General features: G+C 52.0%; 1 protein-coding gene across 1 annotated transcript in view; it reads right to left on the reverse strand.

The window, feature by feature from the left end:
* CMKLR1 (chemerin chemokine-like receptor 1) overlaps positions 1–17,767 on the reverse strand; it is a 718,021-nt gene that overhangs the window by 67,739 nt on the left and 632,515 nt on the right. The window lies entirely within an intron of this gene.

Genomic DNA, 17,767 nt, shown 5'->3' on the forward strand with positions numbered 1-17,767 from the left:
CGTGGCCTGCACTCAGAGCTCAGGAGGCGCGTGGGGGCGTGGCGGGCCAGTAGGTGTTGCCTTCCCGACTTAGCTGATGCAGCTGTGGCTCCTGGGAGCTAGTTCCCATGATGCTTTTGAGGTTGGCCGAGGCCAGGGCAGCTTGTGGAAGTTGAGTATCTGCGTCTTCCTCCTGGTTGCAGGTAAGTGCCCCAGGAGGCCCTGGGCTCTGGTTCGTGCCCTCTCAGGGCCTGCTAGGTCCACCCCATGCCACCTGGCGGTGATTATGCTAGGGGCGCATGAAGGTCTGATCCCAGGAGGTTGCTTAGGAAGCTCTGAGAGCAGAGCAGGGGGTGTTCAGGGAACGCCATGGTTTGCAGCTGTGTTGGGGGCCGTTGCTGTAGGAGGCAGGAGGGCGGGAAGGGTGCTGAAGCTGAGGGAGGAGGTGGAGAGAGGCCCTGATGGGGCCCTGAGGGCAGGACAGGCGGCCTGAGGGCACGGGCCCCTAGCTCTTGAACCTGCTGCAGGGAGTGTCTGGCTCTTCAGGGGCCCACACAGGTCAGCTCAGCCGCCCGGAGCCCACTGGAGCAAAGGGCTGGGTGTGGTTGGTGAGGCCCTGCAGAGAGACATGGCTGTCCTGGTTGGACCTCTGTCATGGCCTGGGCCTCTCCCAGGGTGGCCAAGGGCCACACTAGCACTCCCCTCCCCCACTTGTACTCATGCTGTGCGCTGTGAGCGAAGGCCCAGTGTGTGCCCAGTCAGCTTTGGGTGCTTCCAGGAGCTTCCCTCAGCTGCGTGGGTGGGGTCAGCGCTCAGGCCACTCCGCAGAGAACCAGTTCCTGGCCCCACTCCTGTTCTCTGTACACATGAGCTTTGGACAGGTGGGCTGAGGGGTGCTGGCCCCTTGGCACCCTGATTTCATCACGTTTCCTAAGGAACACGGACGCCTGCCAGCCCTGGCAAACTGTCCGTCCACTTGCTGCCATTGGAAGCACAGCCAGGTGACTCCAGGCCCCAGGGCTTGGGGTGAGGTTGCACTGAGGGCTTGTCAGCCACCTCCTCCCCTGGAGAGAGTTCCTTGGGCTTTCCTGACCCTGGCCTCTGGCTGGTCCAGGCTGCTGGCTCCGGTTCAAGTTTGTTCCTTGTTGGTTTGTGTGGTGGTCCCTTCCGTGGGCTTCATCTTTGATGGTCATGCTGTCCTCTTTTGTTTTAATGTTATTTCGATAAAGATGTATTAGAAAGGCAGAGTAATGAGGGGAAGAACTAGCCTCTGCTGGGTTACTCTCCGTGACTGCAACAGCCAGGGCTAGGAGCCAGGGACTGCTAGCTACGTGGGCAGCAGGAACCCAGGGCCTGGGGCCATTATCTGCCGCGGGAAGCAGGAGTGACGCACCGAGTTGCCGGGGTCTGAACCGGGCACTGCAAGATGGGACACTAGTGATCCATGCAGCAGGTTGACACGCTCCTCCACCACACCTGCCCCTGATGTCCTTCCTGAATTGGTTCCTTGCGTTTTTTTTTTTTAAAGATTTATTTATTTTTATTGGAAAGGCAGATATATAGTAAGGAAGAGACAGAAAAATCTTACATCCATTAATTCAATCCCCAAGTGGCAGGCAATGATCAGAACTGAGCTGATTTCAGGCCAGGAGTCTGGAACCTCTTCCTGGTCTCCCGTGTGGGTGCAGGGTCCCAAGGCTTTGGGGCATCCTCTGTTGCCTTCCCAGGCCACAAGCAGGGAGCTGGATGGGAAGCGGGGCCGCCAGGATTAGAACCAGCGCCTGTATGGGATCCTGGCGTGTGCAAGCCAAGGACTTTAGCCACCAGGCTACTGGTTCCTTGCATTCTTTAATCCCCCAATCTGGCAGTTACATCAGGATCTCTAAAGAATCTGCTTCAGGTTTTGTTGATGTACGGTATTATGTGTTGACAACCTTGAGAGTTCTGTTGTTTCTCCCTTCATGTGGATTGGATTTGTTGCTCCGGCTCCCTGGCATGCATTTCTGCTAGTGGCTTCCCAGTCTTTGTCCTAATAAGTGACTTTGAAGTTGTGGTTCTCTCTCCCGCCGTGGCTTTCGCCTCACGTCTGTAACTTCCGCTGCGTCCTACTTTGGTTGTTGCATTGTGTGGCTGTTAACGTGGGATTTTGTTAGCTGACTGTTGGGCCTGTTGGTTGAGGAGCCATGAGGAGATATGCCGCTCGGTGACTGCAAAGTAGAGGTGGACCCCTGCTGGCATTGCAGCATGCCCCTCACCCGGCAGGCGCACTCCATCCACTGTTGGTCCTCGCCGCTCCCCCCTCACCAGCGTGTGGTCAGCGCATCTTCTCCGTTAGCGTCTTTGCGATACGCTGAGCTTTGCTTCGTGTGCTCATGCTCCTTTCTGTAGAAGCTGAATGTATGAGATTTCTCGTTCAACACATTGATGCAGCTGTTGGCACAGCTTTGTACACATGGGTCCCGTTGTATAAATGTGTCCTGCACCTGGGTACTTTCCAGCTCTGTGCTGTGGCAGGCCATGGTACAGTGAACATCCTGGAATATGTCATCTTTTTTTGTTACTATTTATTTTTATTGGAAAGGCATATTTATGGTGAAGAAAAGATCTTCCATCTGCTGGTTCATTCTCCAATGGCTGCAGCAGCCAGAAATGGCCGATCTGAAACCAGGAGCCAGGAGCTGCTTCAGAGTCTCCCATGTGGATACAGGGTCCCAAGGCTTTAGGCCACCTTCCACGGCTTTCCCAGGCCACAAGAGGGAGCTGGATGGGAAGTGGAGCAACTGGGATAGGAACTGGCACTTGTTTGAAATGCTGTTGGTCACAGGCAGATTAGTTGGCTATACATTGCACTGACCCGATTTTATTTATTTGAAAGGCAAGCCAGCAGAGCTATTGTCCGCTGGTTCACTCCCCAAATGCCCACAGAGAAACCAGGAGCTGGAACTGAATCCAGATCCCCCACCCAAATGGTGGGGACCCCACCTTGGGCCATCATTGCCGCTTTCTGCGGTGTAGCTCAGCAGGCAGCTGGACCCTGCGTGCAGTGGGGACACTGTGTGGGCAGAGCAGTCACTGCTGGACTCGCCACCTGCCCGTTTCCCAGGTGCAGCCAGCTTCTGCCTCTTCCCCCCAGTATGGCTGGGAGACCCCTCTTATGTATCTGAGAGCAGTAAGGGCCTCCCTCTTCCTTTTCACTCTGGTTGTTAACTCAGGCCTTCCCGCCTGCTGGAGGAACCGCACGCCTTCTCTGGGAGCTGCCATTTTTCTGTCCCGCAGGTAGCTTTTCCTTCTAGATTTTAACTGTCCCGTGTGTCCCGTGTGCTAACCATTCTTCTCTCTGTAAATCTGCCTGGTTCACTTCCCTAATGGCTGCAACAGCCAAAACTAGCTAATCTGAAGCTGGGAGCCAGGAGCTTCTTCTGGGCAATGGACGGACTCTAGAACCGTCTTCCTGGAGACTCCGTTGGATCCCTGCTTTGGGTTTGAGCATGCACAGCCAGGGCCCTGCAAGCAGCCTGCTCGGTCAGTTGATGCAGATGGTGTGTGAAGTATGATATTTGACAAGCTGGTGTAGCCAAGCTATCCTATGAGCTGGTGGTGTTTTAAGGGCATTTGGCACAGCTCAGCCTGGCGGATTTTTTAATTATTAATTATATTTATTTTTGGTGATAGTTGATTAGGGTGATAAGGGTCAAGGGCTACAGGAAGGTGGTTGGGATCACCATTTCCACATTCTCATTTTTTCCTTTCTGTATCTGGGGGAAGGGACAGCCGATGGATTTTTTTCATAGCCTGCCCTGTACCGAGTCTTACCTTCAGCTGAGTGTACCAGCAATTTAGGTAGGACTGGAGGAGGAAATTTCAAGACAAAATAGTTAGGGGGCCTTGCCGGGAAGAGAGCAGTGGCTTTGCCTGCCAGCTGGTCACCTCGGGCTCAGGTTTCTGCTGTGCGCTGCGGTGAATAACTTCCCCCTTTGGCAGGAGTCAAGTAGCCTCCAGCAGACCCAATAGTTTGTTCTTGATGGTTTTTCCTTGAGCCATGAGGAGGCCGCTGTCCCAATAGAGCAGCATGCACCTGTGTCGCAGCAAACATGTCTCTGCTGTCAGGGTGGCTGTTCGCATGCTGTCTCTGCCCCCACAGGGCTTGGGTGAGGGCCACGAGGTCAGCATCCGGGGCAGCAAAAGACCTCAGATGCTGAGCTGTGGAGGTTGGAAGTGAATGAGGTCCAGTCCACTTGTGGCCACGGCACATCTTGCAGGTCAGGTTGCAGGGATTGGTTTCTCTCTAGCAAATCAAAACAGTCATGTCATGGGATATTTGAACCAACAATTGATAAGAGTGGCTGAGTTGGTTGAGCTGTCTGGAGAAATGTTAACCTGGATATCAAAGAAGAGGGTTTAGTCATGGGTGTAATGAGCAGTGGACATCCTGTGCACACTGGCGGAGCCTTAGCGTGGGGAGGGGCCGGTGCATTGGCTCAAGTGGCTAATCCCCCACTTGTAAGCACCGACATTTTACATGGGCACCAGTTTGTGTCTGAGTTGCTCTACTTACCCCCCAGCTCTGTGCTTATGGCCTGGAAAAGCAGCAGAGGATGGCCCAAAGCCTTGGGACCCTGCACCCATGTGGGAGACCCGGAAGAGGCTCCTGAATTCAGATAGGTTTGGCTCTGGCCATTGTAGCCATTTGAGGAGTGAACCAGTGGTTGGGAGATCTGTCTCTCCTTCTCTCTGTATATCTGACTTTCCAATAAAAATAAATCAACTAAAAAAAAGGCTTGGGGTGCTGTGCTGGTCAGACTTGCCTGAGTCTGTCTGCCTCCTTTACCAGTGTAGCAGTTGCAGCCACAGCCTGCCAACAAGATGGCCATTTTGATGCCACTGCATCCAATCTTTTTTTTTTTTAAGACTTATTTACTTTTATTGGAAAGTCAGATATATGGAGAGGAGGAGAGACAGAGAGGAAGATCTTCCATCCGATGATTCACTCCACAAGTGACTGCAATGGCCGGAGCTGAGCCAGTCCGAAGCCAGGAGCCAGGAACTTCCTCCAGGTTTCCCACGTGGATGCAGGGTCCCAAGGCTTTGGGCTGTCCTGAACTGCTTTCCCAGGCCACAAGCAGGGAGCTGGATGGGAAGCAGGGCCGCCGGGATTAGAACTGGCGACCATATGGGATCCCGGGCGTGCAAAACGAGGACTTTAACCACTACGCTATTGTGCCAGGCCGCATCCAGTATTTTTTTAATGTTTGTTTTATTTATATTTGAAAGATAGATTTACAGATTTACAGAGACAAGGAAAGATATATAGAGAGATAGGTCTTCCATCTGCTGGTTCACACTCACCACCCCCCGCCAAATGGCTGCAATGGCTGGAGCTGAGCTGATCTGAAGCCAGGAGTCAGGAGCATTGTCTGGGTCTCCCACGTGGATGCAGGGTCTTAAGGACTTGGCCCATCCTCCACTGTTTTTCCAGACCAAAGCAGGGAGCTGGATGGGAAGTGGAGCTGCTGGGATTAGAACCGGCGCCCATATGGAATCAGTCCTGGTTTCTGCAAGGCGAGGACTTTAGTCACTATGCTACTGTGCCGGGACCATTTTTAAAAAAGATTTATTGAATTCATATATTTTTTAAAAGATCTATTTTTATTGGAGAAGCAGAGTTTTAGAAGGAGAGATGGAGAGAGTGTGAGCGTCCATCTGCTGGCTCACTCCTCAAATGGCTGCAACAACTAGAGCTGATCCGAAGCCAGGAGCCAGGAACTTCCCCCAAGTCTCCCACACGGGTGCAGGGTCCCAAGGCTTTGGGCCGTCCCTGACTGCTTTCCCAGGCCACAAGCAGGGAGCTGGATGGGAAGTGGAGCTGCCGGTATTAGAACCAGCGCCCATATGGGATTCCGGCGCATTCAAGGCGAGGACTTTAGCCGCGAGGCCACTGTGTTGGGCCCACCCATATATTTCTCATATATATTTTTTAAAGTATGAATAAGTGAGAATGCTGAGGTGGGAGCTGATGGTTTTGGTTTGGCTTTGTATGTAAATTTTATTTTTGTACATTCCACTTTGAGAAAAATATAAACATTGCATATCCAAATCTATAAAGCCTAAGCTAATAAAATTTAAAATCCATGTCTTATAGAAGAACGAATCAACAAAATTGACCCTAGAGGGGTCAGCATGATACAAAGTAGGTAAATCTACCACTTAGGGTGATGGCATTCTATATGGGCACTTGGAGTACCAGCTTTTCCACTTCCAGTCTAGCCCTGCCAGGTGGCCTGAGAAAGCAGTAAATGATTCCCCAAGTGCCCCCGCCCCTGGAAGAAGTTCCTGGCTCCTGGGTTTGGCCTGGCTTAGCGCCGGCCATTGCAACCATTTGGAGAGTGAGGTAGTGGATGGAAGATCCGTCTTTATCCTTCTATCCCTAACTGACTTTCAAGGTAAGCAAATTAATGTGCTGTAGCTGAGCCAGTCTGACGGCAGGAGCCAGGAGCTTCCTCTGGGCTACTGCTTTCACAGGCCACAAGCAGGGAGCTGGATGGGAAGTGGAGCAGCTGGGACACGGCCTGCTGAAACTACAGGTAGAGGATTACTTGATAAGCCACTGTACTGGCCCCAACTCTTTATTTCTTATAGTTACAAATTATTTGAGAGACAGTGACACAGACAGGTGGAGAGGCTGTTCCAGCCCATTGATTCATTCCCGAAAGCTCCCAGCCTCCAAGGACAGGCTGGATTTCAGGCTGTGTCTCACACAAGTGGATGGAACCCTCAGTCTGGAGCCACCGTCGGCTGCCTTCTGAGGTCTGCCTCAGCAGAAAGGGGGAGTTGGGAGCCAGAGCTGGGAATGAGACCCACACGGGCCCTGTGGGGGCCGGCGTCCCGCTGGGCCACATGCCTGTCCTAGTCCTGCCTCTAGACCCTGTGTGAAGGTCATGTTCTGCTATCTTGATTATGGAGGGTGACGCGTCAGCACCAGCCCCGTCTGCCCGCCTCCACATTCCCCACCGGGTCGGTGCAGTTGAGTAACCAAACCAACCACTTAGCTTGGTCAATATTGGGGACTGACCCTGCGGTGACCTTGCCGGCCCCATCACAGCCAGGGAGCCAGCTTGCTTGCTGGTTTTTCCCTTGCTTCATTTTTCTGTCGGCTTCGTTCTAAGCAGCACTAGTTTTTCCACAACTGCAAGGAGTCTTCCAAGAGTTCATGGAAAATGAGTCTTAATGAAAAAGCCATGCATCCTTTTTTTTTTCCCTACACCACAATAAGCTTGTGTTTTCTTTCAATCTTCTGTGAACTTTTGGTAGTGCCTTCATAACTGTGGGAGGCAGGCCCGAGCAGAACTGAGATGAGACGGTACCAAGTGAGGGTGCATGGGAGGGAATGTTCCAGAAGCTGCTGTGCAGCTGCTTGGCCAGGCCCAGCCTGGCTTGGTTTGCCTGCCCTGCTGCCTTCCTGGCTGGGAGCAGCCTCCTGAGAGGCTGCTCAGAATGACGCAGAGGACACACTTAAAGTTCAGCAGAGGGGCTTGTGGTCACTTGTGCTACTTGCACGGGAGGCTTGTGGGGCGTGGGTTTGGTCCACGCTAGCTGACCGAGGTGACCGGGGACGGGGACGTAAGTGGGAAGCATCTGAGTGGATGCCCTGGTCCCTCCCTCACTGAGTGACAGTGCCGCTCCTCTTCCTCCTTTGGGAGGGCAGGTGCTTTGTCCTGCCTGCCCTCAGACTAGTAGTTCAGATCAGTCCTTGCGGGTTCTCTTGGGACCACCATTACGTGCAGCCTTGCGGAGCCCCGTTTGGCCTGGGAAGCCCAAGATGGCAGATGGAGTCTCTCCTGTATTCCATCAAAGGGTGTGCAGTCTGGGGTGGGCGTTGCTCTGTTGCGGGTTCAGCCCACACCCCGTATTTGAGAGGCAGTCCAGCTTCTGGTTAATGTGCATCTTGGAGGCCGGCAGGGGATGGCTCAAGCAGTAGGTCCCTGCCACCCACATGGGTGACACTTGGCTTTGGACTGATCCAGCTCGGCTCTTGGAGAGTGGACAGATGGACAGTCTCTCCCCTTCTCCCTCCCCTGGTCTCTTCCTCCCTCCATCACCCTCTTCTTCGTCGCCCCTCTTTCTCGATCTCCCTTTCTCCCGTTTTGCCATTCAAAATATGTTTATAAACTTAAAATACAAACAAACCTGGGAGATGTGCTGTGGTCTAACGGATTACGCCTTCATTTATCAGAACACCAGTTTGAGCCCCAGCTATTCCACTTCCGATCCAGCTTCCTGCCTGTGGAGGATGGGCCATGGGCTTGGGTCCCAGCATACACTTGGGAGAGCCAGATGCAATTCCAGGTTCCTGGGTTCAGCTTGGTCCAGCTCTGGCCATTGTGGCCTTTAAGGGAGTGAACTAGCAGATGAAGATTCTCTGTATAGTGAATATATCAACTTCCCATTTCAGTATAAATGTTTAAAACAGATTAGCTGTACATAAGTGTATGTTTCAAATCTAATGTGTCTGTCCTGGGGGAACACAGAGCTCAATAGAAGTTTCCAGTTCAACAAAGCCCTGTGTGCTGCTGGCTAGCGCCTGGCCCAAGTGTGCCCACGGTGGCATGCCCGGCAGCTCCTGTGTCCTCCTGTGCCCCCGTGAGCCCGACAGCTTTGCTGTCCGCGTGTTGTCATTACTGCCTGGCTGTGAGGTGGTCCAGGCTCCAGTGCTGGCTGGAGCGCTGTGGGCCTCAGACGGGGTGGAGAGCAGGCCCAGGTCTCCCAGCATGGATAGGGCTCACTGCTGGGTCCGTGCTGTCTGGGCATCAGCAGGCCAGGCCTGGGGGCGAGCCTGTGTCGCTGGCCCCGCGTAGCTGTTCCCACCAGGAAACACCCAGGTCACCCCAATTGACCCAGTCCTTCTCCCTCTTGCTTATTTATTTTATATTATTTATTTACTTTAATAAATTTTTATTTTAAAGATTTATTTTTTATTGGAAAGTTAGATATACAGAGAAAAGGAGAGACAGAGAAGATCTTCTATCCATTGATTTACTCCCCAAGTGGCTGCAACAGCTGGAGCTGGGTCAATCCAAAGCCAGGAGCTAGGATGCTCTTCTGGGTCTCACACAGGTGCAGGGTCCCAATGCTTTGGGCCATCCTTGACTGCTTTCTCAGGCCACAAGCAGGGAGTTGAATGGTAAGTGAGGCCGCTGGAACACAAACCAGTACCAATATGGAATCCTGACATGTGCAAGGTGAGGACTTCAGCTGCTAGGCTATTATGCCAGGCCCCTTCTTGCTTATTTAAAGTCTTGTCCTGGTGGATGGCTAACGAGGAGGAGTAGTAGTTGTGTGTGCGTGTGTGCGCATGGGGATGACTGGGAATTGTATGGAGTATGTGTATGTGGTATGTGATGTTTGTGTGGTGTGTGTGGCATTTGGCATTTGTGTGGAGTGAATGTGTGTGTGTGTGCATGTTAATGGCTGAGGTGTTCTAGTATGTGTATGCATCTGAATGGCTAGTGTGTGGTATGTGTATGTGGCTTGTGTGTAGTATGTAGTATGAGGCAAGTGTGTGGTATGTGTGGAACTTGGGATGCATGTGAGGGTATAAGTGGCATGTGTGTGGTCTGTGGTGTTTGTGTAGCATGTGCAGTGTATAGTGTGTCTGGTGTAGCGTGTGGCATGTGTGTGTAGCGTGTGGCATGTGTGTGTGGCATATTCATGTGGATGACTGCTAAATGAGATACGGCATGTGTGTGGTAGTGCATACTGGTTTTAATTGCACTTACTTGAGAAAGACTGAGCTCCCATCCAGTGGCTCACTCCCAAGTGCCCACAAGTGTTGGCATGAAGCTGGGAGCCAGGAGCTCTGTTGCAGTCTCCCATGTGGATGGCAAGAACCCACCATGTGAGCCATGACCACTGTGTCCTGGCGTCTGTTGGCAGTAAGCTGGATCAGGACTCAGCTCCAGGGTCAGACCCAAGTGTCCAGTGTGGGACGCCAGTGCTCCGGCCAGGGACTTCAGCACTGGACTAAGTGTCCACCCCGGTGCTTGCTTCAATTCTCACTTGGCAGATTCCCGCCCCACTTCCCTTTGAGGCTGCATAGCTAGAGAACAGCTCCCCATGGCGGCTGTCCATGTTGGTGGGGACACTGATGTGCCTGGCAGGTCCAGCACCGCAGACAGTGGTCACGTTCTGTATTGGGCACAGAGTCTTCACCAGCCGCCGTGCACTGCAGCTGCCCTGTGTGTCTAGTGCACCTGCTGCCCATTCACCGAGCTCTCTCCAGCCCCCACAACCCTCCCTGCCTCTGCTACCCGCTGTTCTACTTTTCTACTTTCTGCTGCCATGAGACCAGCTTTCTAAGCTTTTTTAAAAGCTTTCTTTTTTTAAGCCTTCCTATGCAAGTGAGAGCATGCGTGTCTTTCTGTGCCTGATTTCTGGTCCTCTGTGCTGTTGAAAATGACAGTTTCATCTTGGCGTCGTGGATGGGCAATAGTCCATCATGTACCAACTCCCCATCTTTCCCTGGGCACCTGTGGATGGACCCTGAGGCGGATCTGCTGCCGGAGCTGTCAGACCTGGGGGTTCGGGTGTCAGCGGCAGAAGACGCCCTTTCCTTTGGAGACCCAGCCCGTGCTGGGATGGCCAGCTCACATGACAGTTCTGCTTTGGATGTTTCTGGAGGGGAATGTCCTACTGCTTTATGTCATGACTCTGAATTTCCATCCCTCGTCCGGGGCCTGGAGTTCCCCCTTCCTCACAGCGCAGCCTCTGTCATCGTGGAGATAACCTTTCCAAAACCTGGCTGACATGATACCTCACCAGGTTTTGATTTGCATTTCCCTGACGGTTTGTGAAGTTGAAGATATTGCTGGATATTTATATCTCTAGGAAATGTCTGTTTAGGTCATTGCCTATTTTTTTTAAAGATTTATTTATTTTATTACAAAGTCAGATATACAGAGAGGTGGAGAGACAGAGAGGAAGATCTTCCGTCCGATGATTCACTCCCCAAGTGAGCCGCAACGGCCGGTGCGTGCCGATCCGAAGCCGGGAACCAGGAACCTCTTCCAGGTCTCCCACACGGGTGCAGGGTCCCAAAGCTTTGGGCCGTCCTCAACTGCTTTCCCAGGCCACAACCAGGGAGCTGGATGTCAAGCTGCCTGGATTAGAACCGGCACCCATATAGTAACCTGGCATGTTCAAGGCAAGAACATTAGCCACTAGACCACCGCGCTGGGCCCTATTTACTTATTTTTATTTCAAAGGCAGATTTACAGAGAGGAGAGACAGAAAAATCTTCTATCTGCTAGTTCATTGTCCAAATGTGTGCAATGTCTGCAGCTGAGCTGATCGGGAGCCAGGAACTTCTTCTGCGTCTCCCACGTGGGTGCAGGGTCCCAAGGATTTGGGCCATCCTCTACTGCTTTCCCAGGCCACAAACAGGGAGCTGGATGGGAAGTGGAGCCGCCAGGACACAAACTGGTGTCTATATGGGAGGCTGGGACTTGTAGGTGGAAGATTAGCCAGTTGAGCCATCAACGCTGGCACCTCAAACTGAGTTTTGAATCCAGGCAGTCTGCAGCCGAGAGCGAACATTTAGACCTGCCCTGCTGCGGTGGTGCTCTGAGCTGCAGCAGCGAGTCGTCAGGATGCCACAGGAGATGGCTGCGTGGCAGGGCAGAGTTCAAGACTGGCTGTAGCTGCTTCAAGGACTTGGGTCCTGGCACCTACCGGGAGAGCTGCATGGAGTTGCGGGCTCCTGGCTTTGCACACATTTAATGAGTAAATAGTAGATGGGAGAGCATTTTCTGTATCTGCTTTTTAATAAATAAAAATGAAAAAAAGCCTGATGGAAGAACTGCAGTAGTGGCATAGGAAAAGGCTGTGGGCTTTGACGACCCGCCCAGCGAGCTGGTGCTGGGGGCTGGAACGTCGGCGCAGGGCAGAGCTCTCCTCTCCCGTCCCTTCCCCCAGCCCCTCCCTGGTCCTTTCTGGCACAGCCACCACCCAGAAGTCTGCAGGCAGCCAGCGAAGGTATTTTCACAACTCAGAGTTTCAGAGTCACTTTCAAAAAGACACATTTTTGGAGAGGGAGGTGTGTAGGGGTAGAGACAGACTGACCTTTTGTGAGTTGCTTCTCTCCCTGTATGACCACAACAGCAGGGCTGGGAGCAGTTTCTGGATGTCCTACGTGGGTTCAGGGGCCAAAGGCTTGGGGCCTTCCTCCTCTGCTTCCCCAGGTGCATTAGCAGGGAGCTGGATCAGAAGTGGGGCAGCGGGAACTCAAACCAGCATTTCTACACGGACTGTCAGCACTGTATGTGGCAGGTTAACTTGCTGTACCACAATGTTGCACCATCAAGTTTTTTTTTTTTTTTTTTTTTTTTTTTTTAACGTGGACTTAGAGACAGAGATGTTTCATCTGCCGGATGTGCTGGTTCACTCCCCAAATGGCTGCCAACAGAGCTGAGCCTGTCTGTCGGCAGGAGCTAAGAGCTTCTTCCCACGTGGGTGTAGGGGTCCGAGGATTTGAGGCATACTAACTCATTTCCCAAGATCATAAACAGGGAGCTGGATCAGAAGTGCAGCTGCTGGGATTCGAACCGGTGACCATATGGGATGCTGGTGCCACAGGCTGAAGAGGAACAGCCTGTTAAGCCATTATGCCGGTCCCCCATCAAGTCATTCTTGTTCAAACAGGCTTCCACTGCACAGGCTAGTGAAACTCCGCATGCCGAGGACTCTGATATCATCCCAGAGTGTTATAAAATAATCTAAGTGTGAATTCAGCATCAAAGCAAATGGAGAAAACATCCCCGTGTCTCGTGCGTGGGCCATCGCCCGCTGCCTCCCAGGATGCAGTAGCAGGAAGCTGGATCCCAGTTGGGCAGCTGACACTTGAGCTGGGCAGATATGGGAAGCACGCATCCCACAGGAGGCCCAACCTACTGTCACAACGTCATCTTCTATTTTTTCAAATTATTATTTAAATTTTTTTGGAGGCACAATGACCGAGATCTTCCATTTGCTGGTTCCCTTCCCAGATGCCCACTGCCTGTAACAGCTAGGTCTGGGCCAGGCCAAAGCCAGGAGCCCAGAACTCATCCAGGTCTCCCAAGTGGGTGGCAGGGACTCAAGTACTTGTACCATCACTGCTCCCCTCCAGGGCATGTTAGCAGGGAGCTGGATCAAACACAGAGCAGCCAGGACTCGAACCCATGCTCTGACGTGGGATGCTGGCGTCATGGCAACAGCTTGAATTGCAATGTCACAACATCAACTCCTGACATTTCAGTTATTTCTGACATCTGTGGGTACAGTGCTCTGATCTTTGCTTGCAGATGTCTTCTGGTTTTGATATCCAAGTGATGCCGCCCTCATTGAGGAAGTGTTTCTCTGGCTTGGCTTTGCCCAAGGAGTTGGTGTGGATGGAGGACTGTCAGCTTCTTATGGAATTGATGGCATTTATCGTCGTGGCCCATTTGGGCCTGGAGTTTCCCTGTGGGAAGGTTGTAAACTAAGTATTCGGTGTCTTTGTAGGTGCAGGGCCGTTTAGGTTGTTAATAATGGCTTTGGTGAGCTTTTGTCTATTTCAGGTAATTACCAGACCCGTGATCCATCATTGTCTTTTTGCCACTGTGGACTCCATGGTCTCATGACCTCGCTGGTCCTCTGTACCTCCTGGCTGCCCGCCGTCTGACCCTTAATAATCTTACTGATCTCAAAGAACTAGCTTTTGTTGTAATTTATTTTCCTGTATTTCATCTCATTCCTATTTCTGCTTTTAAATTTGGTGTCTTTCTCTTGTGCTTAGCTTAGCTTACTAGGTGTGATTTGGTCCTCCCTTAAAAAAAAATTTTTTTTAAGATTTCTTAATATCTTTGGAAAGGCAGATCTACAGACGGAAGGGGAAAGAGAAAGCAAAGTTTTTTCATCTGATGATTCACTCCCCGAATGGCTGCAATGGCCAGAACTGAGCTGATCCAAAGCCAGGAGCTTCTTCCAGGTCTCCCATGCAGGTGCAGGGTCCCAAGGCTTTGGGCCACCTTGACTGCTTTGCCAGGCCACAAGCAGGGAGCTGGAAGGAAAGTGGAGCTGCCAGGACAAGAACCTTTGTCCATAGGCAGAGGATTAGTCAGTTAAGCTACTGTGCCTGCCTCTCCAGTTGATTTGCTTGCACAGTGCTGAGCACTGCCCCCTGCCGGCTCCCTCCCCAGGTGCCCGAGCAGTATCTGGACCTGGCAGCATTTGGAAGTTAATGCCATGCAGGTCTCCTACACGTGTCAGGAGCCTGGGGACTCCCAGGCTGTGTCGAGCAGGAAGTTGGGCTGGAGAGTAGAGCTGGATGTCCATCCCTGGGTCTGTGACGCTCTGGCATGTTCATGGCTGGGCTTGTTACCCTCCCCTCCAGCTCCATCCAGGAGGAGCTTCGGTCACTGATGTGATGTTTTGCTCATTTTGAATGAGCACTGAATGCTGTAAAATCCCTGGCTCCACCCTGGCTGTTACGGCCACTGGGGAGTGAGCTGGCATAAAGCAAGTGTTCTGTTTGATTTATGAGTTAGTGAGATATGGGTGTTGATATAATAGGCCATTTCAGCTTGTGCTTCATGTAGTTTGAAGTTCTCTTATTATGTGCACATTTGGGATTGTCATATTCTGATAAATTAACCACTTTATTAAGTGATCTCCTTTATTTCTGGCAGAATTCTGTTTTGAAACCCATTTTAACATAGGCCCTTCAGCTCTTACAACTGATGTCAGCATGATATATAAGCCCCATCTTTTAACTTCTTAAAAATATTTATTCATTTGAAAGGCAGATAAGATGAGCAGAGATCTTGTATCCACGGGGTCACACTCTCAGTGGGCTGGAGCTGGGCTAATCTGAAGCAAAGATCCTGGAACCTCCACACTTGTCTCCCATGTGGGTAGTAGGCTCCCAAGCAGTTCGGTTACTTGCTGCTTTCCAAGGTGCATTAGCAGGGAGCTGGCTGAGAAGGAGCAGCCAGGACTTCGACCAGTGCCCATATGGAAGGTGGGGTCGGTGGCCTGAGTCTCTGTGATCCAGCATCTTAGTATCTTTATAAAGCTGTGAGACAACCATTGCACCTAAATCCAGAACATTTTTTTAAAAAGACTTCTTTTAAAGATTTATTTTTATCACAGTCAGATATACAGAGAGAAGGAGAGACAGAGAGGAAGATCGTCCTTCTGTTGATTCATTCCCCGAGTGACCGCAACGACCGATCCAAAGCCAGGAGCCAGGAACTTCTTCCGGATCTCCAATGTGGGTGCAGGGTCCCAAGGCTTTCGGCAGACCTCAGCTGCTTTCCCAGGCCACAAACAGGGAAATGGATGGGAAGTGGAGCTGCTGGGATTAGAACCGGTGGCCATATGGGATCCCGGCACATTCAAGGCAAGGACTTTAGCTGCTAGGCCACCGTGCTGGACCCCTACCCCCAAAAAATCTTGTACCTGCTAGCCACTTGTTTTTTCTTCCTCCTGCAGCCCTTCACACTGCTTGCCTGTTGTCCCGTTCTGTGGAGCTGCCCGCTCCAGACATGTCGTGTAAATGGAATCCTGCCTAGGTGGCCGTCTGCCTCTGGCCTCCTTCCTCCAGGTGCATATGTCCAAGACCCCTGGAGCAGGGGTCAGCCCTTCGTTCTTTCTGTTACCACAGAATTCTCTATTGCATGAATGCATGCTGTTGACTGACTTGGCAGTTTACAGGCGTCTGGCTTGTTTCTGTTTGAGGGCTGTTGTGAATAATGCTACTGGGACCATTCATGTGCTCCATTCCAAGAGGATTTATATATTGGAGAGACGGAGTGATGGAGAGAGGCGGCGGCCAAAGCAAATAGTGACCAACTGCATCCTACTCTGACACGTGGGTGGCAGGGGCCCAGCTTGGGATGGCTCAGGCTGCCACCTGCTGTCTTCCTAGGCACATCAACAGGAAGCTAACACTCCTATAAGGGATGCGGGTGTCACAGTGGTGGCTTAACCTGCTGAGCCTGGGTTGGCCTTTCTCAACTTCTTAGGTAGACAGGCTGTGAAGAGAATGGATGGAATGTTGCAGAGCTGTTTTCAAAGTAGCTCTACTGTTCTATAATGCTGCCGCAATGCATACTTCTCATTTTTTTAAAAGATTTATTCAGTTTATTACAAAGTCAGATATACACAGAGGAGGAGAGACAGAGAGGAAGATCTTCCGTCCGATGATTCACTCCCCAAGTGAGCCGCAAGGGCTGGTGCGCGCCGATCCGAAGCCGGGAACCAGGAACCTCCTCCAGGTCTCCCACGCGGGTGCAGGGTCCCAAAGCTTTGGGCCGTCCTCGACTGCTTTCCCAGGCCACAAGCAGGGAGCTGGATGGGAAGTGGAACTGCCGGGATTAGAACGGACGCCCATATGGGATCCTGGTGTGTTCAAGGCGAGGACTTTAGCTGCTAGGCCACGCCGCCGGGCCCCCTACTTCTCATTTCTGTCCTTGTTAAATCGTTGCTATCTTAACTGTGCAGACCAGTGGGTGTGATAATGTATCTTAATGTTCTTGGTTTGCATTTTCCTGATAACCATTAGCACTAAACCCTTTTTATGTGTGTTCTGGCCATTTTATGTCTTCTGCTGTTTTCCCAGGTGCATTTAGCAGGGAGCTGGATTAGAAGTGGAGCACACAGAAGCTTAGCCTGCTACGCCATGGTGCCAGCCCCCGAGTGTAGTAATTTTGAATGTACACTGGATTAAGCTGCTGTCACACCGGTATCATGTATGGACTGGTTCAAGCTCCACTTTTGCACTCCCAATTCGGCTCCCTGCCAGCCAAGTGGGAGAACCAGATGGAGTTCCAGGCTCCTGGCTTCAGGCTGGCCCAGCCCCTGCTGCTGTTGCGGTCATTTGGGGGTGAATAGAAGAAGCACATGTATTGTAACTTTGCCTGTCAGTTCTGTGAATCTTTACATTTACCTTGGATGAACTCAGACCTACAACTCTCGATTTTCCGACATGGCCAGCTGGCCTTTACCTTCTGGTGGGCTGCGTGGGGCTGTCCTGAGGAACATGGATGTGAGAGCTTATTCAAAGGTCCCCAGTGGCCCCTCTGTGGTGCATCCTGTCCTCTTCCTCTTAGGTCATTTTGAACTCCTTTGGTTTCCTGAAGCTGGTGTGTTGGCAGTTTTCTACAAGCCCTGGCTGTGCCATGTGGACGCACCAGAGCCCGTCCTTCAGCCAAAGCCCCGCCAGCAGGAAGTTCTCCCAATGCGGTTTCCTACAGACTCCTCCCGGATTCCCTGTCTGGCTGCTCTGCAAGGCCTCAGCATCACTCTTCACTATGTTGGGTTGAGCTGTGCGGCTGTCAGGAGGGCCGGCTGGATGTGGGGGAGTGGCTTCCATCTCAGACCTGCTCACTCTGGATGCCGAGGCCATGGCTGCCAGTTTTCTTGGGGGGCGGGGGAAGAGTAAGGCCTTGCGATTTCCATCTCTGCAATCCTGGATTCCTAACTTGAATGTTAAAGCCTGTGGTGGGGAACCTCCGAGCCTGGCCACGCCCCATCCTGGCTTGTGGGGAGCCACGTGACCTGGTGTCTGGCCACAGGGTGCACCACTGCTGGGGGTGGAGGGAGGGGGCCAGGTGTACATGTCCGCATGTGGGGTCCTGCCAGCCCAACTCCAGCTAAGGTTGGTGGTTCCTCATTTCCGAGGACCCCTCTGCCAGGTCTTGGCATAAGCCACACAAAAGTCACAACTGGACTCCTTCTCACACTGTGGGCTCTAAGTGCAGACTCCAGAAGCTAC

This window comes from Ochotona princeps, chromosome 29, assembly GCF_030435755.1.
Source record: "Ochotona princeps isolate mOchPri1 chromosome 29, mOchPri1.hap1, whole genome shotgun sequence".
Classification (NCBI taxonomy): domain Eukaryota; kingdom Metazoa; phylum Chordata; class Mammalia; order Lagomorpha; family Ochotonidae; genus Ochotona; species Ochotona princeps.